This window comes from Heterodontus francisci, chromosome 6 (assembly GCF_036365525.1).
Source record: "Heterodontus francisci isolate sHetFra1 chromosome 6, sHetFra1.hap1, whole genome shotgun sequence".
Classification (NCBI taxonomy): Eukaryota; Metazoa; Chordata; class Chondrichthyes; order Heterodontiformes; family Heterodontidae; genus Heterodontus; species Heterodontus francisci.
The window spans coordinates 55,203,111-55,226,965 of NC_090376.1; the positions used below are offsets into that span (position 1 = coordinate 55,203,111).

General features: G+C 46.6%; 1 long non-coding RNA gene across 1 annotated transcript; it reads left to right on the top strand.

Annotated features, from left to right (window-relative positions):
* LOC137370963 (uncharacterized) lies at positions 1–17,954 on the top strand. Its single transcript, XR_010975151.1, has 4 exons — positions 1–81; positions 404–534; positions 13,531–13,692; positions 17,823–17,954. It is a non-coding gene; the product is annotated as an uncharacterized lncRNA (long non-coding RNA).
* The last annotated feature ends 5,901 nt before the right edge of the window (positions 17,955–23,855 follow it).

Here is a 23,855-nt window from a genome sequence, read left to right on the forward strand (position 1 = left end):
GAAAGCATTCAAATGTGCAGAAAAAAATGGAACAAATTGTTGTACTTTATAGAGCAGGAGGACTATCATACAGAACAAAAGGTAGTTTGGAATTTTGTCCACAAACTGATTGGGATTATACCCTCCAACTATCCGGAGAGGATTCTTTCTATGAACCGCCAATGCCAGGGTAGTTGTCAACTTGCAATCTGTCTGATCAGCTAAAATTTTTTGTAGCATTTTATCGATCCTTGGCTATTCCTGAGATTCAGTCATCCATTATTTTTGTTCTGATTTTGTCTTCTGCTGCAATAGCCAGATCTGCTAAAGGTGCTTTCATCCTCATTCTGTTGTATTGGCATCTGCATCTGATATCTGGATTATTTTAAAATCTGGCAATCATTGAGTCTTCTATTTTTTGCAGCTCTGCAGAATGTTTCATTTGTTCCAGGAAAGCTGAAGGAAATGACGGTTTTCCCAGGAATTTTTTGAAGGCATCAGACATATGACACAACAGAGTCTCCAGCTGGAATTTTATGCCCCCCAAATGAGCAGGTTGGTGGCAGGGGGGAGTGGGGAGGGGCATAAAGTTGAGTGGGAATTGTGGGGAGGGCATTCCCAACCCCCGCCCGCGTTACCAATTTACGTGGGGTGGCGTGGCGGCAGCGAGAAATGGCCTACCCGCCCTAGACCAATCAAGGCTCTTAAGTGGCCAATTAACTGGCATTTTAAGGGCCTCTGCCTGCCACCACAGGTATTTTGCCCTTTGCTGGCAGGCAGCTGAGGCCTCGAAAAGCCCTCCTGGTGAAAGCAGGTGGCCTTCTTGTGGGCTTGGGGGGCACTCCTGATTGGGCACCCTGTGCACCATGGAGGGATGTCCGTGAAGCCCCAACCACCTACAACACTCCCCCCACCTCCCTAACTGGCCCCCTCGCCTCACCGAGGCCTGACTGATTTTTTTTAGGGCCTCACCGGGGACATTTACGTTTTTATTTTGGGGCTGTCCTTCATCTTCTTCCGATGGCTGGGACTAAGAGCTGCTGGCCTGCTGATTGGCTGGCAGATCCATTAGGTGGGACTTCCTGCCTGAAGGAGGTGGAAGTCCCACCCAAGACCAATTAAAGGCCTGGGAGCATAAAATCGCAGTCTGGCTCCCCAGGCTAAGTGGAGACGGGCTCACCACCAACTTTTCAGCTGGTGGATGGGGCCTCCCGCCCAACGAAAAATTCCAGCCCCCTTCACTGAGAACAGAACACCAATTACAACCAGTAAACTGTCCATATGCAACACCTTTGCACAATCTAGCAATTTACATACCACTACCGATCCTGGGATCCCCATATTGAAATTGATCAATCTTTTATACAATCTGTTAAAGTCCAAGATATATTCCTCCATTGAATAACCATCTGTTTTCCAAAATCTATCAAATTCTGACCATGTTTCATCGGCATTTAACAGATTGTCTTTCTTGTATATTTCATCCAGGAACCAACTATAAGGTCCAAACCTTCATCACTATCCAACTGAAGCATATCTATCTCAAAAAATACTTTACTTCTGATTTTACTTCTTGTAGGAAGTGACAATAACAAGGCCCTACCTTGTTTTCTCTTTGGTAGGGATGTAACCTGTGTCCACATATCCACTTCATTTTTCCACTGCTCATATGGTTCATACTCTGAGAACATCAGAGAGTACTCATATGCCAACAATTCACAGCACTGTCTGTCATTTTCCACAATGGCCACTTGGATTCTAGTTTTCTGTCTGAAAAACAATTTTTCTAGGTTTCCAACCTTCACCTTCAAGCAACCATTCTCTGCTACCATGTTATATTCCAGAAAGCCAGGTGGTGAAGGATAGAATTTGAGCCAATCTTTACACACTTTTATAAGCATTTATTTACACATTACAAACATACATTTCCTAACCCAACAACCACAGTTTCAGTCCATTCCTATTTAAAGGAGCAGAAGTGAATCACCAGTTAATGCCCACCAGTTGCATTCAATTAAATACAATTAATATACAATTAGCACCATGGGCCATCAAAAGCAGCAAACTTGTATACATCACAATCTGTAACCTCTTGGCCCAGCATATCCCTCACTCCTCCATGTCCATCAAGCTAGGTGACCAACCCTGGTTCAATGAGGAATGTAGAAGAGTGTTTCGGGAAAAGCACTGGGCATATGTGAAAATAAGGTGCCAGTCTGATGCAGCTACAACACAGGACTACAAGCATCCTAAACAAAAGAAGCAGCATGCTGTAGACAGAGCTAAGTGATCGCACAATCTGCGAACAACATCCAAGTTCTGCAATCCTGCCACTTCTACTTGTGAATAGTGGTGGACAATTAAGCAACAATGGGAGGAGGCTGCTCTAAGAACATCCCCATTCTCAGTGATGGTGGTGTCAAGCATGTGAGTACTGAAGACAAGGCTGAAGAGTTTGCAACCTGATACTCTACATCCCAGAGAGTTGAAAGAAGTAGCTCTGGAGATAATGGATGCATTGGTGATCATCTTCCAAAATTCCATAGATTCTGGAATGGTTCCTGCAGATTGGAAGGTAACAAATGTTATCCCACTATTTAAAAAGGGAGGGAGAGAGAAAACAGGGAACTACAGACCTGTTAGCCTTACATCAGTAGTAGGGAAAATGCTAGAACCTATTCTAAGGAATGTGATAAATGGACGCTTGGATAATAATGATCTGATTGGGCATAGTCAACATGGATTTATGAATGGAAAATCACGTTTGACGAACCTGTTGGAGTTTTTTGAGGATGTTACTAACAGAATTGATAAAGGGGAGTCAGTGGACATAGTCTACTTGGATTTTCAGGAGGCTTTTGATAAAGTCCCCCACAGGATGTTGGTTAGCAAAATTAAAGCACATGGAATAGGAAGTAATATATTGGCATGGATTAATGATTGGTTCACAGGCAGAAAACAGAGAGTAGGAATGAATGGGTCATTCTCGCGTTGGCAGGCTGTGACTAGTGGGGTACCGCAAGGATCAGTACTTGGGCCTCAGCTGTTCACAATATATATCAATGATTTGGATGTGGGGACCAAATGTAATATTTCCAAGTTCATGGTTGACACAAAGCTGGGTGGGAATGTGTGTTGTGAGGAAGATGCAAAGCGGCTTCAAGGGGATTTGGACAGACTTAGTCAGTGGGCAAGAACATGGCAGATGGAATATAATGTAGAAAAATGTGAGGTTATCCATTTTGGTAGGAGGAACTGATGTGCAGATTATTTCTTAAATGGTAAGAGATTAGCAAGTGTAGATGTACAAAGGGACATGGGTGTCCTCGTCAATAAGTCACTGAAAGCTAATGTGCAGGTGCAGGAAATAATCAGGAAGGCTAATGGTATGTTAGTCTTTATTGCAAGAGGATTTGAGTATAGGAGTAGCGACGTCTTGCTTCAATTGCATAGAACCTTGGTTAGACCACACCTGGAGTGCTGTGTGCAGTTTTGGCCCCCTTACCTTAGGAAGAATATTATTGCCATAGAGGGAGTACAAAGAAGGTTCACCAGACTTGTTCCCAGAATGGTGGGAATGTCCTATGAAGAGAGATTGGGGAAACTGGGCCTGTATTCTCTAGAGTTCTGAAGAATGAGAGGTGATTTCACTGAAACCTACAAAATACTTAACGGGATAGACAGGGTAGATGCGGGGAAGATGTTTCCCCTGGTTGGGGAGTCTAGGACCAATTTCAAAATATGGGGGAAGCCACTAAGGACAGAGATGAGGAAAAATTTCTTTACTCAGAGTGTTGTGAATCTTTGGAATTCTCAACCCCAGAGAGCTGTGGAAGCTCAGTCATTGAATATGTTTAAAGCAGAGGTTGACAGATTTCTAAATACCATTGACATAAAGGGATATGGGGATAGTGTGGGAAAAGGAATTGAAGTGGATGATCAGCCATGATCGAATTGAATGGTGCAGCAGGCTCGACGGGCTGAATGGCCTACTCCTACTCCTATGTTCCTATGTTCCAACCATCTTCAGCCAGAAGTGCCAAGTGGATGTTATTTCTCATCCTCCACCTCAGCACCCTACTATCATAAATGACAGTCTTCAGCCAACTTGATTCAGTCCACATGACATCAAGAAACAGCTGAGTGGACTGGACACAGCAAAGGCTTTGGAAGGTGATGAAATCCTAGCTGTAGTGTAAAGACCTGTTTTACAGAACTACTGACACTTACCTACCAGTAACCTGCTCATTTTGAGTTCTGCTAGGACCACTTGGCTCCAGACCACATTACAGCTGTTTAAAAAAAAGGAAGGCTGGCATTTATATAATGCCTTTTATGACCATATGTCGTCCAAAAGTGCTTTAGAGCCAATGAAGTACTTTTGAAGTATAGTAACTGTTGTAATGTAGGACCAAACATGGCCCAAGCATCAACACAAGATCTGAATTTCAGAGGTGAGATCATAGAATCATAGAATGGTTACAGCACGTGAGGTGGCCATTTGACCTGTTGAGTCCGTGCCGGCTCTCTGCAAGGGGAATTTAGCTCGTCCCACTACCCGGCTGTTTCCCCACAGCCCTGCAACTTTTTTCCCTTCAAGTGCTTATCTAATTTCCTTTTGAAAGCCATGATTGAATATGCATCCACTATCCTTTCAGACGGTGCATTCCAGATCGTAACCACTCATTGCGTAAAAAAGTGTTTCCTCATGTCGTCTGCGATTCTTTTGCCAACCACTTTAAATGTACCCTGTGCTTCTCAACGCTTCTGCAAATGGGGACAGTTTCTCTCTATCCACTCTGTCTAGATCCCTCATGATTTTGAACACCTCTATTAAATCTGCTTTCAGACTTCTCTTCTTTAAGGAGAACAACCCTCACTTCTCAAATCTATCTATGTAACTAAAGTCCTTCATCCCTGGAACCATTTTTGTAAACCTTTTTTGCACCCTCTCTAAAGCCGCCTGAAGTGTTTTTTTTATTCATTCATGGGATGTGGGCATCACTGGCTATGCCAGCATCCCTAATTGCCCTTGAGAAGGTGGTGGTGAGCTGCCTTCTTGAACCGCTGCAGTCCATGTGAGGTAGGTACACCCACAGTGCTGTTAGGAAGGGAGTTCCAGGATTTTGACCCAGCGACAGTGAAGGAACGATGATATAGTTCCAAGTCAGGATGGTGTGTGACTTGGACAAAAACTTGCAGGTGGTGATGTTCCCATGCATCTGCTGCTCTTGTCCTTCGAGGTGGTAGAGGTCGTGGGTTTGGAAGGTGCTGTCGAAGGATCCTTGGTGCATTGCTGCAGTGCATCTTGTAGATGGTACACACTGCTGCAACTGTGCGTCGGTGGTGGAGGGAGTGGATGTTTGTGGATGGTGTGCCAATCAAGTGGGCTGCTTTGTTCTGGATGGTGTCGAGCTTCTTGAGTGTTGTTGGAGCTGCACCCATCCAGGCAAGTGGAGAGTATTCCATCACACTCCTGACTTGTGCCTTGTAGATGGTGGACAGGCTTTGGGGAGTCAGGAGGTGAGTTACTTGCCGCAGGATTCCTAGCCTCTGACCTGCTCTTGTAGCCAGGGTATTTATATGACTACTCCAGTTCAGTTTTTGGTCAATGGTAGCCCCTAGGATGTTGATAGTGGGGGTTTCAGCGATGGTAATGCCATTGAATGTCAAGGGGAGATGGTTTGATTCTCTCTTGTTGGAGATGGTCATTGCCTGGCACTTGTGTGGCACAAATGTTACTTGCCACTTATCAGCCCAAGCCTGGATATTGTCCAGGTCTTGCTGCATTTCTACACAGACTGCTTCAGCATTTGAGGAGTTGCGAATGGTGCGAAACATTGTGCAATCATCAGCGAACATACCCACTTCTGACCTTATGATTGAAGGAAGGTCATTGATGAAGCGTGATGAAATAAGTAAGATGAGAGTGACTGCTTGACATTGAAGCACCATTTGACCGAGTGTGGCACCAAGTCAATGGGAATCGGGGAAAAATTCTCCATTGGCTGGAGGAATACCTAGCACAAAGCTAAATGGTCATGGTTGTTTAAGGTCAATCTGCTCATCTCCAAGACATCACTGGAAGAGTGTTTCAAGGCAATGTCCTAGGCCCAACTATCTTCAGTTTCTTCATCAATGATCTTCTCACCACCATAAGGTCAGAAGTGAGGCCGTTCGCTAGTGACTGCACAGTGTTCGGCTCCATTCGCAATTCCTCAGATAACGAAGCAGTCCATGCCTGCATTCAGTAAGTCCTAGACAACATCCAGGCTTGAGGTGATAAGTGACAAGAAACGTTGTGTCAGATAAGTGCCATGCAATGACCATCTCCAAAAAGAGAGAGCTTAACCACCTCCCCATGACATTTAATGGCATTAACATCATCAAGTCACCCACCATCAACATTCCAGGGGTCGCCATTAACTAGAAACTCAACTGAACCAGCCACATAAATGCTGTCGTTACTAGAGCAGGTCAGCGGCTGGATATTCTGCAGTAAGTGACTCACCTCCTGACTCTCCAAAGCCTGTCTACCATTTACAAGGCACAAGTCAGGAGTGTGTTGGAATACTCTCCACTTGCCTAGATGGCTGCAGCTGCAATGGCACTCAAGAAACCCGACACAATCCAAGACAAAGCAATCCCATTGATCAGCATCCCGTCCACTTGCTTAAACATCCATTCCCTCCACAACTGGGTATCATGGCTACAGTGTGTATTATCTTCAGGATAACTGACAGCAACCTGCCACGGCTTCTTCTTTAGCATCTCCCAAACCTCTTACAACCTAGAAAAGCAGCTGTTGCCTGGGAATGCCATCACCTCCATGTCCCACTCCAAATCAGACTCCACTCTAACTTGGACATTTTTGGTTGTTTCTTCTTCATTGCTGGGTTAAAATCCTTGAACTCTCTACTGAACATCATGTGGGAACATGCTCACCACATAAAATTCAGTGGTTGAAGGGGAAGGCTCACCACCACCCTCGCAGGGAAACTAGGAATGGGCAGTAAATGCCTTGCCAGCAGTGCCACATCCTAAGAATATATATACATATATATGAAAACAAAATTTAAATCTACACAGCAGCCGATCTCTCGAAGCATCTGTTGGGTGGATTTAGCGATGCTGAGCACTGGGAGACAGGTGTTCAATGAGCAAAGTGGGGTCACAGAATTGGGAAAATATCCCTGTGTTCATTTCCTACTGTGTTGTGATTCAACAGCTGCATTTAGTCAGCTAAGTTCTTGTGGCCATTTCATGCCTGGGCCTCATTAACATTTGATGCAAAAATATTTAAATAAATATCTAGCACAATTCTTTTGCACTGGGTTTGTATGTGAAAGAGGGAGTAGCCTGCAGTCCACTTGGAACATAGAGACAGCACTGCCAGTGGTTGGTAAGGTCCCTAATTCCCTCAGCTGTTATGCCTCTGATTCATTGCCAACCAGCACTGCAATATCAGCTAATGCTCTGTAGTCACATAGATTGCTGCATTAGTCAGGATGGTCAGCATTTTTATTTTCTTTCTCGCTGGATAACATGACATGACTGCAAAATATCATCAGACACCTGTATTTCCCAAATACTGAGCTCACTGATGATTGCCATGAGGCTAACCTGAAGACATTCCTGGGTGTCAGTAAGTCACTGTATTCATGTTATAATGATTTGATGTGTGAAGCCTTTGGAAGATGTGAGTGCAGCAAGGCTTTCAGATGTATGCTGTATCTTGATTGTGCTCTGCTGAAGTATGGGTATTGATGAGAGACAATGAAAGAGCTCTACATAAAAGTGGAACAGGTTGACAGGCAACATTTCATGGCATGGAATACTGGGTCATCTGGGTGGCATGGTTGGGTAACTTTTTCTGGTCCGATTTCTTAAAGCAAGCTGTCTTTTCCTGTACCTGTTCCCAGGCCCTGCAGGTATTAAAGATAGTGTTAAGCTTGGTGACTGCCTGCTGCCAAACATAGTGCATTACCACCTTCTGGGAGAGTGCCCTGGAGTGCTAGATAGGGTGGCTGTTCTTCCACTTATTCATCAGGACATCTATAACAGGATGCTGCAGGCAGCAATGCTCCACTAACCCATGAGGCACAGCACATCAGGAAAGATATATTGGCCTTGGAGGAGCAGCAGGGCAGCAGAATGATAGTGGGGCTAAAAGAGTTAAATTATGAGGACAGGTTGCATAGACTAGGCTTGTATTCACTTGAGTATGGAAGATTAATGAGTGATCTAATTGAGGTGTTTTAGATGATTGAAGGATTTAATAGGGTAGATAGAGAGAAACTATTTCCTCTGGTGGGTGAGTTCAGAACAAAAGGGCAGATCCTCAAAATTAAAGCTAGGCTGTGGTGTAAGGAAGCACTTCTTCACACAAAGCATATTGGAAATCTGGAACTCTCCCCCTCAACAAGCATTCTGTGATACCAATTAATCACTCTGCCAGGATGTGGTTTGGGCTTTATGCAGAGGCAGGATCTCTGAACTGGTTTTATATTTCTAAACAATCCGGTATATCAGCAGCCTTTCACTCTGACAATTTACATTTCAGTCTGTCCAAACACCAGTGCATATAGAAGACTAAATTTTATTCTAGGATAATTTGATAGCTAATTACTTGGCTTAAATCCAAAAGGCCACAAATAAGTCCAAGAGTTTTCTGTCACTCAGACTCACTTACCATTGTTTGTCAGTTTTCAGTCAAGTCTTTGGCATTCCATAATCCATTAATAGCAAATGACAGAAACTGTCCGATATTGTTTGAATTCCACCCAATGTGGGATGAACAGAGTTACATTTACAGCAATTTCAACTAAAAGAAGACATAGGGCTGGATTTTATTAGTGCACCGCGCCCTGCAGCGGCACACTGTGAGAACGGCGGCCTTCCGGCATGGAAGTGGGCAGCACAGTGGCGCAGTGGTTAGCAGCACAGCCTCACAGCTCCAACGACCCGGGTTCAATTCTGGGTACTGCCTGTGTGGAGTTTGCAAGTTCTCCCTGTGTGTGCGTGGGTTTTCGCCGGGTACTCCGGTTTCCTCCCACCACCAAAAGACTTGCAGGTTAATAGGTAAATTGGCCATTATAAATTGCCCCTAGTATAGGTAGGTGGTAGGGGAATAGAGGGACAGGTGGGGATGTGTTAGGAATATGGGATTAGTGTAGGATTAGTACAAATGGGCGGTTGATGGTCGGCACAGACTCGGTGGGCCGAAGGGCCTGTTTCAGTGCTGTATCAATAAATAAATACCATACAGCCCCCACGATATTACGCGCGAGGGGTTATTTAAGTAGAGAGGGCGGCCACCGTGTCCCTAAACTAAACTAAAAGGCATTAAGGTGGGCAAGTCCCCAGGTCCGGATGGGATCTATCCCAGGTTGCTGAGGGAAGCGAGAGAGGAAATAGCTGGGGCCTTAACAGATATCTTTGCAGCATCCTTAAACACGGGTGAGGTCCCGGAGGACTGGAGAATTGCTAATGTCCCCTTGTTTAAGAAGGGTAGCAGGGAAAATCCAGGTAATTATAGACCGGTGAGCCTGATGTCAGTGGTAGGGAAGCTGCTGGAGAAGATACTGAGGGATAGGATCTATTCCCATTTGGAAGAAAATGGGTTTATCAGTGATAGGCAACATGGTTTTGTGCAGGGAAGGTCATGTCTTACCAACTTAATAGAATTCTTTGAGGAAGTGACAAAGTTGATTGATGAGGGAAGGGCTGTAGATGTCATATACATGGACTTCAGTAAGGCGTTTGATAAGGTTCCCCATGGTAGGCTGATGGAGAAAGTGAAGTCGCATGGGGTCCAGGGTGTACTAGCTAGATGGATAAAGAACTGGCTGGGCAACAGGAGACAGAGAGTAGCAGTGGAAGGGAGTTTCTCAAAATGGAGACGTGTGACCAGTGGTGTTCCATAGGGATCCGTGCTGGGACCACTGTTGTTTGTGATATACATAAATGATTTGGAGGAAAGTATAGGTGGTCTGATTAGCAAGTTTGCAGACGACACTAAGATTGGTGGAGTAGCAGATAGTGAAGGGGACTGTCAGAGAATACAGCAGAATATAGATAGATTGGAGAGTTGGGCAGAGAAATGGCAGATGGAGTTCAATCAGGGCAAATGCGAGGTGATGCATTTTGGAAGATCCAATTCAAGAGTGAACTATACAGTAAATGGAAAAGTCCTGGGGAAAATTGATGTAGAGAGAGATTTGGGTGTTCAGGTCCATTGTTCCCTGAAGGTGGCAACGCAGGTCAATAGAGTGGTCAAGAAGGCATACGGCATGCTTTCCTTCATCGGACGGGGTATTGAGTACAAGGGTTTGCAGGTCATGTTACAGTTGTATAAGACTTTGGTTCGGCCACATTTGGAATACTGCGTGCAGTTCTGGTCACCACATTACCAAAAGGATGTAGATGCTTTGGAGAGGGTGCAGAGGAGGTTCACCAGGATGTTGCCTGGTATGGAAGGCGCTAGCTATGAAGAGAGGTTGAGTAGATTAGGATTATTTTCATTAGAAAGACGGAGGTTGAGGGGGGACCTGATTGAGGTGTACAAAATCATGAGAGGTATAGACAGGGTGGATAGCAAGAAGCTTTTTCCCAGAGTGGGGGATTCAATTACTAGGGGTCACGAGTTCAAAGTGAGAGGGGAAAAGTTTAGGGGGGATATGCGTGGAAAGTTCTTTACGCAGAAGGTGGTGGATGCCTGGAACGCGTTGCCAGCGGAGGTGGTAGACACGGGCATGATAGCGTCCTTTAAGATGTATCTGGACAGATACATGAATGGGCAGGAAGCAAAGAGATACAGACCTTTAGAAAATAGGCGACAGGTTTAGATAGAGGATCTGAATCGGCGCAGGCTTGGAGGGCCAAAGGGCCTGTTCCTGTGCTGTAATTTTCTTTGTTCTTTGTTCTTTGTTCTCTCTCCCCCCGAAAAACCATTTTTGACAGTCCCGACCTTTAAACCCCAAAATTTGCACTCTTTGCCCTTCAACCCTTTCCCACCATCCCCACAGCCAATAAAAAATGTTTTCGCTGCTCCTCCAGCCCTCTCGCCCTGAAAATGTTACTCCTATGCACCCCCCCACCAGGTCCTCACCTCGGAACTCCATATGGAGTTCTGAAGGCGTGCGAGCTGCATTCGGCGACGGTACAATCGGCGTGGGATCGCCGCCGTCTGCAAGTAAGTTTATTTACATATCATTTAGGTTGATTTAAATATGCAGATGAAGGGCCTGCTGCCAGGTGGCGGGGCGGGGGTTTGGGTGCGTGGGAGGATGGAGGCCACACCAAGGTCCTCCCGCCGTCAGTAATATGTGGCGGGTCCTTCTCAACGTCACGGGTCGAGGCAGGCCTCTCCCTGCAGAATTTTACCAGCCCCCCCCCCCGCCACGACCCATGGCATCGAGAGGCCAGTAAAATTCAGCCCATAGAGTTTTCCTGAGATTTCCACTTATGCACCTGAAAATTCCATGTGGGTTTTCCCACCTTAACTTTGTCAGAAACCTCAGAGAAACAAAGTTATGGTGGACGATCAGGAGAACTGTGGATTATTTGAAGAGAATGTGTTAGTCAGAGTTTATTGCTTGAATTGCCTTTTTAATGATGTTTGAGAAGTGCATGCTTTTTGTGATCTCTTTATTACTGTGCATTTAGTGGTGAAGTGTGTTTCTTAAGCTTTGTTGACTATCACAGGGGCATTAAGGGATGCAATTTCAGTAGGTTTGTTTCAGATATTTGCATCTGGGATACCCACAAGAATTGGAGGTTAACCTCAGATCAGTCATGAACGATAGAATAATATGTAGCAAATATTGTTACAATCTCTGGAGAGTACAATGATTGATATCCCTGAAGAAGAAGTGATGCCTTTAAGCTTGTGTATTTTCTTTTGCTTGAAGCAAGGAACATTTAAGTTGCAACTTTATAGATAAGTTATCTCCTGCAAGTCTAAGAAGAGAATAGGGTATAACAAAGAATAACCTCAGTTTAGGTTTCTGTAATCTGATGTAGTCTGTGCACATTCCTTTCTGAAACAAAAAGCATGGCAGAATAACATCATAAATGGATATTTCACTGTCATGAAAGACTGACGTTTTGGTAGGATTTCAATACTCAAACCCGCACTGTGGTGGCAATGCACACATGTTACAAGTTTAACTTACAAATGACTTAATTGGCCCATTGTGTTCAGTGCCCAATCAGTGATGGCGAACGTGGGAAGGAGGCAGGACTCAGGCAGCAGAGGGTCTGATTTTTTTTTTAGAGATACAGCACTGAAACAGGCCCGTCGGCCCACCCAGTCTGTACGAACCAACAACCACGCATTTACACTAATCCTACATTAACCCCATATTCTCTACCACATCCCCACCATTCTCCTACCACCTACCTACACTAGGGGCAATTTACAATGGCCAATTTACCTATCTACCTGCAAGTCTTTGGCTGTGGGAGGAAACTGGAGCACCCAGTCGAAACCCATGCAGACACAGGGAGAACTTGCAAACTCCACACAGGCAGTACCCAGAACTGAACCCAGGTCGCTGGAGCTGTGAGGCTGCGGTGCTAACCACTGCGCCACTGATTTAAAGGGCAGGAAGCAGCCATTGCTGAAGTTGCTGTTCGTCCAACCAATGGAAGGGGGCCTTGAGCAGAGGGCAGTGGGTAGGGAGGGCCCCCATGCCAGGGCAACCACACCTCCCCCCACCCACGCCATTTGACCATTATCTGGTAGCTCAGACTAAATTCCAAACTCCAACTATCTAACTCCCTTTGTTCTGCATCTCTTATTAGTTTATCCTTACGTTTATTGACAGCCATCAAAATGTCACAGTCATGAGGACATCTGCTTCTCGTTTTGTTCCAAGAGTGCTCTGTGGCCTTTATTTCATTGTCTAATCTGTTCAAGCTAGGGCCTCTCCTGCCACTTTTATGTCTATCATGACAACTACTGCAAGACCTCCTTCTTTCACTATCTTCAGTTCCTGATTGTTTACTGACATGAGTCACTTCCAGATTCATTATCACTACTTTCACTGTGCTTTTTTTATTCTTTCACCCCATTTTGCCAGTCCATGGACCTCACTTTTTGGCCATCATCCTGAACATTCAACCAATATTTCAACTTGCCAGTAGATTTCCTGCACGTCCCACAATTATCGAACCCTTTCATTCATTAGATCCCTCTGGAATATATGTTACCCGAGTACCCACTCTGGGCCAATGGCCTGTGGATGTGATAGCTCTGTCATGTGCATCATGATCACTCGCATGACCACTATCCAGCCCTTGATCGACCTATTCCTCTGAACCCTTATCATAACACATGAACATTTGAGGTATAAGGTGCCTCCTTTACTTCTATCAGCTGCTCAGAATCTGATATTTTGTAATTAATTCCAATTAGTGATGAGGAATGAACATTAACAGATTGCCATGTTTGATAAATACTGTCTTACCATCATGACCTTACTTTCTATTTCCTATTACCCTCTGTTTTATAGTAACCCAAATTTCCTGATTTAAATTCTGTTTCAGATGGTCTTATATGATGCCTCAGTGCTCTCCCAATTTTTTCTCTGAGACCTCAGCCTTGATGAAAGCTTGTCTCCCTGCATGGAAAGCATTCAAATGTGCAGAAAAAAATGGAACAAATTGTTGTACTTTATAGAGCAGGAGGACTATCATACAGAACAAAAGGTAGTTTGGAATTTTGTCCACAAACTGATTGGGATTATACCCTCCAACTATCCGGAGAGGATTTTTTGTATGAACCGCCAATGCCAGGGTAGTTGTCAACTTGCAATCTGTCTGATCAGCTAAAATTTTTTGTAGCATTTTATCGATCCTTGGCTATTCCTGAGATTCAGTCATCCATTATTTTTGTTCTCATTTTGTCTTCTGCTGCAATAGCCAGATCTGCTAAAGGTGCTTTCATCCTCATTCTGTTGTATTGGCATCTGCATCTGATATCTGGATTATTTTAAAATCTGGCAATCATTGAGTCTTCTATTTTTTGAGGCTCTGCAGAATGTTTCATTTGTTCTAGGAAAGCTGAAGGAAATGACGGTTTTCCCAGGAATTTTTTGAAGGCATCAGACATATGACACAACAGAGTCTCCAGCTGGAATTTTATGCCCCCCAAATGAGCAGGTTGGTGGCAGGAGGGAGTGGGGAGGGGCATAAAGTTGAGTGGGAATTGTGGGGAGGGCGTTCCCGACCCCCGCCCGCCCCTGTTACAAATTTACGTGGGGTTGCGTGGCGGCAGCGAGAAATGGCCTACCCGCCCTAGACCAATCAAGGCTCTTAAGCGGCCAATTAACTGCCATTTTAAGGGCCTCTGCCTGCCACCACAGGTATTTTGCCCTTTGCTGACAGGCAGCTGAGGCCTCGAAAAGCCCTCCTGGTGAAAGCAGGTGGCCTTCTTGTGGGCTGGGGGAGGTGGGGGGGGGGGGGGGGCGCTCCTGATTGGGCACCCTGTGCACCATGGAGGGATGTCCATGAAGCCCCAACCACCTACAACACTCCCCCCACCTCCCTAACTGGCCCCCTCACCTCACCGAGGCCTGACTGATTTTTTTAGGGCCTCACCGGGGACATTTACGTTTTTATTATGGGGCTGTCCTTCATCTTCTTCCAATGGCTGGGACTAAGAGCTGCTGGCCTGCTGATTGGCTGGCAATTCCATTAGGTGGGACTTCCTGTCTGAAGGAGGATATAAAGGGCAGGAAGCAGCCATTGCTGAAGTTGCTGTTTGTCCAACCAATGGAAGGGGGACTTGAGCAGAGGGCAGTGGGTAGGGAGGGCCCCCATGCCAGGGCAACCCCCACCTCCCCCCACCCCTGCCATTTTTCTGATGCCTCGCTGGAGGAGCTGCTGGAAGCAGTGACTGAGCACAGAAACGTCCTGTTCCCTGCCAGTGATAACAGAAAGCACGTAAGACTCACCAAGAAGGCGTGGCTGGAGGTGATACCCGAGGTCAGCAGTAGAGGAGTGGCTAGAAGGAACTGGGTGCATTGCAGGAAACGTTTCAATTACTTTCTCAGGTCTGGAAAGGCAAGTCCAATGACCCAAATGGTATGCCTCCTGTTCAGCAGTCACCAGAGTGCAAAAGAGAGGGGCATGCTGAGGGCGCATAGAGTTCTCCTGACTGTGGGAGAGATGTGTGGTCAGCAAACATGATGACCCAGATAGGTCAGAACCTGACTTCTGTTGGGCAGGAGGCTGGAGTGCAGACTGCAACAGCATATGTGAACAGGAAGCTGCCCGTAGTGAGGGAGAGAGACATTGTACTAACAGTATTTTTCTTCATCTTGTCGGCCAAATGGGAGTTGAATGTCAGGGAGAACAAGAGGGCACAACTGGATGCCCCAGCTCGTGACACTGATACACTTTGAGGAGCTGGCCCTTGATGTGGCCAGAGTGTCAAGCCATAGGAATGCTGGGGATGGGGAAACAGGAATCTGCTGTAGACAGGATGGAAACATCTCAACATTTGCAGGTTTGGGGATGCATGGAAATGCTCCCCGTGCAATGAACTGTCAATGCATAAGTGGTCATCTCATTATTTTAATCAACATGAGCATTTGTTGACTGTCCAAATCTCTCTTCACCATCTTCTCTTACGGCTTCCACAGGGCCCAACAGTAGAGGGGCAGGAGTCCACCTATGACAAGTTCCCAAGGAGTCAGAGGAGTCAGTGGCAGAAGATACTTCAGATCTTACTGTCGCACCCTCTACCAGCACATCTCAGTGGGTCCTCTTGCAGTATTAGAAACGGTGGCACAGGGTGAAGCAAACATCACATCAGAACTGGAGGATTTGGGGAGGCAGAGTCAGCTATGGCCAGTCTCCCTTGGAGGATGGAGGACAGGCGCAGCCTTGCTCAGTAGGTTAGAGATTCAGAGCCTCAGGTGTTGCGTAACAGGTGGCTTTACCTGGAGAACCAGCATGAGATGTGTGTCCACGTGTCAGAGTTACCTGAGGCTCTGCAGAGTCCTGGAGTGAGATTGGAGGAGTCCATTCATCTCATGTGCCCCATAATAACTCAGTGCTTTGAGAGTGGCCAACCTTTTGGAGAGCCATATGCAGCATCACTCAGAGTGGATGCAGGGACAGCGCACTCATATGCACATATATATGCCAGACTCAGAATCATTGATCAGTCAGTGGTGCAAATGGTGCAAAGAGACATGGAGTGGATACCAGCTGCACCCCAGCTGGTGATCCTCTCCAGCAATCAAGGGCACCATGAAAGTGTTGAAGTGGCAACCGATGGTGATAAGTTGGCCACCTCTGATGGGTGTCTGTCATCATCATCCACCCCCATGGCCCGTCCGATAGTTGAAGCATTTGTGGAGTCGCGTCCTGTGACAGAGGCTGCCCCCATACGTCACCAGTGCAGTAGCCTTTGGAGGTGCACCACCAGCACCTCCATGTCGAGGCCGACTGCCATGAACATCTCAGTTCCAGACAGACACTAGTCTGCCTCCACCTTATTCTCAGGCACAGAGGGAGGCACTTGAAGGAGTGGCCATCAGTGGAGGACCCTGTGTCGATGATGTCACTTTGTGGGTCACTTGGGTGTTTCTGATGTAAATAATAGTGAAATGTTAAGTGATAAAGCACTGGGAAAGTTGTTGCACTAAGGCTGACTTGTGTGTTTCCATTTCATGTTGGTGAGATGCAGGGGAATGGGAAGTGAGGGTTGGCAGAGCCATGGAGTGAGCTGGTGAAGACTGTGTAAGTTGGAGAGTCTGGAGCCTTCCTGCCCTTCCTTCCTCACCTCTGCCCCTGTTCTCCAGGAGTTTGCCTCTGCTCCAGCAGAGGCTGCTCCTCATCGCTGGAGAAGCTTGATCACGTTTTCTCTCATACCCTTCCTTCATTGGCAATGGAATTTGCAGTCTTTCTGAACCAGTCCCACTCCCCCACCCCTGTCATGAACCCGTAAGACCCATTAGCAGAAGGACCCATTTTCCTCCACCCAACTCCCCCCAGCCCAATGCCAGTTCACCTAAATGTCCTTTTCAGGAGTGCAGAGATATGAAAGATAATTCTTCTTACTGAGCACAACTAGCTGCATGTGAATGCGGGCTTTCTCTGAGCCTTCCCTCTTCAATGCTCCCACGTGCTTCTGTCCTGCTTTTCCAGATCACTCCCTGCTGTGTCACTGGTTTCCTCCTCCCTGTTGTGGCTCTGACGGTGCAGCAAACCTGCACCTAAGAAAGAAAATCCTAATCTGGCCCTTTAATGAGCTGGCAACAAGCTCAATATTAGGGTTAAGTGGCCATTTGCATAGAGTGAGCGGGTTGCCTCTTCCGGCTACCACTGCAACTTTTTAAATTCAGAGTGTCCCGGTTTCACATCAGGAAAGCAGAACACTAACACATGAGTGGGTTTATGATACTGCCTGCCCCCTTTCCCACTCTCATGAATGAATAAAAATCCTGTCTATTGCCTTTACCAAAATACAGTTGTTCACCTTCTTGACCACAAGATTTACAGGCTCAGCAGTAGCTTTGCTCTACAAAAGGGAAATTAAACTGAGTGATCAAAAATTCCTCATGATGGAATAGGACCCATAATGAGATGGAGAACAGCTCATATTATCAGGCACTGAGGCCCAATGTCTACTGTGTGACCGATGCTCTTTGTGTCCCTCTTTGTGCATCCAAAGAGCTGCTAGCAATCAGAACCTGTGCACATGGCCTCATTCTATTCCAGTCTGTGAAAGGAGTGGAATTGATGGGCTTTTCTCATTCCATGCTTTTGTAGATACTATCCCAGTGCAGCTTGAGTATAACTCAGGATATGTTTTCTTTATTTCCAAGGATATGTGGTATGTGCATGACATCTCTTGCTGGGGTCTCTCCTGCTTCTGCCAAGCATCAATAAAGACATGTCACCACAACTGATTGGAATCAGTGATGATTGCTGGAAGTTTTAAAGCAGATTAATTATGTGGAAAAGTGTTTGGCAAAACCTTATTTTTGGACAGTCGAAGAAATTTTTCTATCATACTGATGTCATGAACAACAACACAATAATATTTTTTGATGCAGTGTATGTCATGGCACCCATGTGTGTAAAACACATGAGAAAACAATTGCTGACCACTATTTCATGTAGAGAATGTTCCCATAAAATAAATTACATTCTGCTGTTCCTGCTACATAGTGCACAACAAGAATGACTCCTCCTCCTGGGAAGATTTCTAAATTCTGACTCACTCAACCCATTCCTTTCAACAAACATACACATAGGGTTGAAGATTCATCCCATGGAGGAGGCGGGTTTGGGAGTGGCTGTGCCAGCAATTTCACACTACTTTAAGGGAAGCTGTTTCAGGGGCGGAGGGGACGACTTCAGGCCCGCCAGAAGCAGATAGCCAATTAGGCCAATTAAAGTGCCAATTTTAATGGGCTGAATTCTATGGGCCCCCCACTAAGATGGGTTTGGAGGCAGAAGGGGGTGCTCGTAGAATTGTGATGGGAGGCGGGGGCGCGGGGCGTGTAGGGCCTGTCACTTTCCCTTTGCAACACAATTTTTCCAGGGGTGGGATAGGCCGAAAACAGTCTTCCCACCCAGAGGCCACTTGAGACCTTTAAGAGGCCTATTAGCAGCCACTTAAGGGCCTCTTACCATCTCCGTTGGCAACCTCCCTGGTCGCTTGGGAGGGGTCCTCCACTGTGGGCAATCTATAGCCCACAGAAGCCTCTGCCATCCAACAAACCATCTCCCTGGACACCCCTTCCCCTGCACTAAATGCCCACCCATCGTCCTCTTGTCAGAGCCTGCCAGACTGGCCCTGGCGACCCCTCCTCACTTACCTGAGGGCTGGATTTCCAGTGCTGGGCCAGGGTCCAAGGTGTCTGCAGTAGCAGCAGTGGCCACCACTCCCAGTGGCACTGCCAATGTTACTAAGTTGCTGGCCCTGTGATTGGCTGGCAGCTCTTGGAGGCGGGATCCCCATCTTTAAAGGAACAGGGAACCTGGCGCCAGGCTGTTAATTGACCTGGTGCCGTAGAATCGCATCGGGAGTGGGGGGGCTCTAAATGGCCAAGGCGGGGCTCCCCCCACCATTTTGGCCTGGCAATAGGAGCCCTGCCGTCAGCACAAAATTCAGCCCACTGTCTGGATTTTCCCGATGTGGCTGGAGCCCGTAGATAGATACGCTGGGTTACAAGGGCCACAGGCACAGCCGCAGACCTTCCTGTGGAGGGGCTACCCCTCCGCAATGATGGCCTGGTACCTGTGGCCACAGTATATTTTGAAACATTTATTAGTCTTCAGAGGGTGCCTCCATCTTGAGGTGCCATCACGGTTTCCCACCTACTGCGGCAGCGCCCACTGCTCCCAGTGGGGCTGCTGGCTGCCTAGAGCCTTTGGCACTCCCATTGGTCTTCCCGGCTGTGGAGCCTACCTGCCATCCTTAACTGGATGATGCTCCTGGAGGTGGCCCAATATTTGGCCACCTCCACGAAAATCTCCTCCACTGTCCCTCCACGGCCACTTTGGGTTCCCGACCCGGAATTCAGCCCAGCATCGGGATCAGGACCCTAGAACTAAAGGACTGTCCTTAAACAACACTGTGACAGGGATTGGAGACTGGTAGGATTAATCTCTATTGTTATTGACAAAGATAAAAGTAAATATTACAAATTGTGATTATAAAAACAGAAAATATTGGAAATGCTTATCAGCATCTGAAAGAGAAACGTAGAGCGATCATGTGCTGACTGTAAATGAGATTTAATGGAAAATGTAGTTGAAACACCTTAAGTCTAAAAACGTTTGTTAAAAATAATATCTATTTAAAGCTCAAAGTCTTTTCAGGAACCTGAACAAATCTTAATTTGTGGACTCACATGAAAACAGAATGCATGTTGAGTTTTTCAATTCAGTCTACGTGCTTGAATTTCTGACAATCACTTTTTCAAAAAATTCCTTTTCAGGATGTGAGCATCACTGGCAAGGCCAGTATTTATTGTCCGTCCCTACTCTGCCCTCCCTCTCACTGCACTCCCCCATACACCTCTGCCTTCCTAATTGCCCTTGAGAAGGTGACAGTGAGCAGCCTTCTTGAATCGCTGCAATCATCTGCTGGAGATACACCCACAGTGCTGTTAGGGAGGGAGATCCAGGATTTTGACCCAGCTACGGTGAAGGAACAACGATGTATTTCCAAGTCAGGATGGTGTATGACTTGGAGGGGAAATTGCAGGTGGAGGTTTTCCCTTGTGCCTGCTGCCCTTGTTTTTCTAAGCAGTAGTGGTCATGAGTTTGGAAGGTGGTGTTGAAGAAGCCTTGGTGAGTTGCTGCCATGCATCTTGCAGAAGGGATACACTGCTGCCACTGTGCCTTGGTGCTGGAGGGAGTGAATATTTAAGGTGGTGGATGGGGTGCCAGTCAAGTGGGCTGCCTTGTCCTGGATGATGTCAAATTTCTTGAGTGTTGTCACAGCTGCAGGTAAGTGGAGAGTATTCCATCAAGCTCCTGACTGGTGGGTGGGCTTTGGGAAGTCAGGTGGAAAGTTACTCACTGCTGAAGACTCAGCCTCTAATCTGCTCAAATAGCAACAGTATTTGAACTCTGTTTCTCTCTCCACAGAGGCTGCCAGACCTGCTGTGTATTTCCAGCATTTTCTGTTTTTATTTCACATTTCCAGCATCCACAGTATTTTGCTTTTATTACAGTATTTATCTGCTTGGTTAGTTAAGTTTCTGGTCAATGGTGATCCTCAGGATGTTGATGGTGGGGGAGTCAGTGATGGTATAGGTTGTGGTGCAGTACAGTTCTGCTGCTGCTGATGGTCCACAGCCTCATAGATGCCCAGTTTTGAGCTGCCAGATCTGTTCTTTGTCTATTCCATTTAGCACAGTGGTAGTGTCATACAGCATGTGAGACACACAGGGTTGGATTTTGTGCAGGAGACGGGGCTCCTAGCTTGGGCCAAAAAAGTGGGGGGAACCCCACCTCTGCATTTTTCAGACCCCTGGAGTGATCCTCTGGTCTTTTGGGGTCAAAGTTTAGGGAGGCGGGATCCCCGTCCCTTTAAAGGCTTAATCAGGACGGGGATCCCGCCCCTAAGAGGTGCCGGCCAATCACAGGGCTCGCAGCTCAGTAGTATCGGCAGCACCACTGGGAGCAGTGGCCACTGCAGGTACTGCCGAGGTCTTGGACCCCGGCCCAGCGCTGGAACCCAGAGAAGAAGTAGGTGAGGTGGGGTTGCTGGAGCCAGTCCTGAAGCCCTGGCAAAGGGAGGATGGGGGTGTTGGGCATTTGGTCCAGGGGGAGTGGGGTGGTCCCAGGGCGTACATTAGTTCCTGGTGGGGGTCCTCTGTGGGTCACAAATTGCCCACGAAGGAGGGACACCTCCCCAAGCCTGCAGGGAGGGCACCTTGTTTTCCAAGGCGTCCTCCCCCCACAGCAGAGGCTGTTCTGCCACTGGCAAGTTCCCAGCAGCGGTGGGAAGAGACCCTTAAGTGGCTATCAAGGGCCTCAATTGGCCTCTGAACAGGAAGGCCGTCATCGGTCTATCCTGCTCCCGGGAGAATTGGAACCGGGAATCCCGGCGTTGGGTTTCGTGGTGGGCGATTCTGCCCTGATTCTCTAGCCCCGCCCCCCCGACCACAAAACCTGCTGTTGGGAGGAGAACAAGATCTAGCTTACAGTCTTTCTTCTCCTGTTCTGCCTTTGAGCGCTTTTTGGACTGTCTTTTGTCTGGCACCTCCTTCCAACCTTACCATCATGGAAGGCCTTATCAGGATCAAGGAGCTCCTGACGGCATCATTCAAGGGATCATTGGGATGCACAAGACTCTCCACCACATCAAGGTGGCGATCCACAGAGAGGCTGTGAAGGCAGAAGAAGGCATCAGCGGCAAGGAGGTCCTGGTCATCGTGGTTTGACACTTCACCGACATCTGACCACCAACCTATCAAGACTGTGTGGACAATGATGGTGCCCCAAGGTCCCCACATTAGATAAAGTCACGCGGAGGCAGGGTCCATCTGCCAAGACCTGTGGCGATGGAAAATTGGCAACGAGGACAGGGCTGTGAACCTGGGAGTCTCTAGTCAAGAATCTGCTCACAGGTGACAGATGCATGAAGGTCGTTGGACACCTGTGCTGGGACAAAGGTTTTCTTGGGCAGCAGCATCTGTGACTGAGCAGTCCTCTCAAGGACTGCTCACCCCAAATGGGAGGGTTCAGAAAAGATGCCCTGCAAATAGGCTGTCCCACTTTCTCCTTACTGGGGAACCGCACCTAGTGGGATCACCAATTCTGCAGTCAAAGAAAGAAAACTCTAAATTTTGCTACTTGGAATGTTTGAATACTCACACATAATCTCAAGAGCATTCAGAATGGTGACAACTTGTCCACCAAGCTCCATCACGCTTTGAGTCCCAATGCCTTAATGATGAGGCAGAGTGACAGCAGAGAAGGAAAGAAAAGGAAGCAAATATTGCACCCCGCATCCCACTACCCCGTGGGACGTCCTGTCCATGTGCCCAAAGATCTGCAGTCACATGAAGACCCCTGGCAGAAACCCGTGACCGAATAGACATCGTCCTCAAATTGGGGGTCAACTGACTAAAAACTAAAGTGTCACACAATGCAATGGAGGTTGTCCTCAGTGTGAAAACGGGACTTCGTTTCCTAGAGAACTGTGCGGTGATCACTTATACTAGATGCATCTGTGACAGGTAGATTTGTGAGGACGAGGTCAAGTAGGTTTTTCCCTCCTGTTGTTTCCCTCACCATCTTCCGCAGAGCCACTCTTGGTGATGGACATTGAAGTCCCCCACCCAGAATTCATTCTGTGCCCTTGCCACCCTCAGTGCTTCCTCCAAGTGCTATTCAACATGGAGGAGCACTATTCATCAGCTGAGGAAGGGCAATAGGTGGTAATCAGCAGGAGGTTTCCTTTCCCATGTTTGACCTAATGCCATGAGACGTCATCGGGCCCAGAATCAATTTTGAAGACACCCAGGGCCACTCCCTCCCGACTGTATCCCACTGTGCCATTACCTCTATTTTGTCTGTCGTACCGTAAAAGCATACTTTTATGACTTTTTGCATCTCAAATAACATTTAAGAAAGGAAAGAATTAATAATAATTTCATTATAAAGTAAGTTACACTTCTCCAAAATTTGTAGTATAACAATTTATTAAAATAATGAAGTGGATTACATCGAGAACTGCCAGAACAAAAATTCAACATGTTTATAAATGTCTTCCTATGGCAAATTCCAGATGGCAGGATGAATCAAAGAACAGAGACATGAGTGGGCACTTTCAAAGCCACTCCTTACTGGACATGTCAGGTAATACATTTAACCCCTCTTCCTGTTTTACATGGTCCAGTTTTCCACCCACATGCAGACATCTCAAACTATCTCAGGGAAGCCTGTGCATGAATGCCAAACAAGACTAGATTAAGAATTCATGTTTCTCCCAGCTAGAAACCCAGTGTTGTGTTGTTGCATTTACTGAATGACCATTACAATTTATTATATTTTATTTTTAAAGCAGAATAACTCATCACCTTCAGCTAGTTGCCTCAGTTGCTTTCTGTCTTGGATTATCATGAATATAAACAACCTAATCAGAGGGTTGGGATGAAAGTAAACAACTTGATATAGTACCATGTGACAAGAACTGGATTGCACTCAATGCAGTCTAATGCTAGTTTGTTCTCTTTATTGTACACAGTATCGCAGAAGAACCATTTAGCAATATTTTGTATGCTACAGTGAAAGGATTCCTAGCCCAAGGTGAACCCAGTGTTCACTGTTGTAAATTGATGTACATCAAGCAGAAAATAGCATAAAAGCAGACTAGTACAAAGAGGCATGAG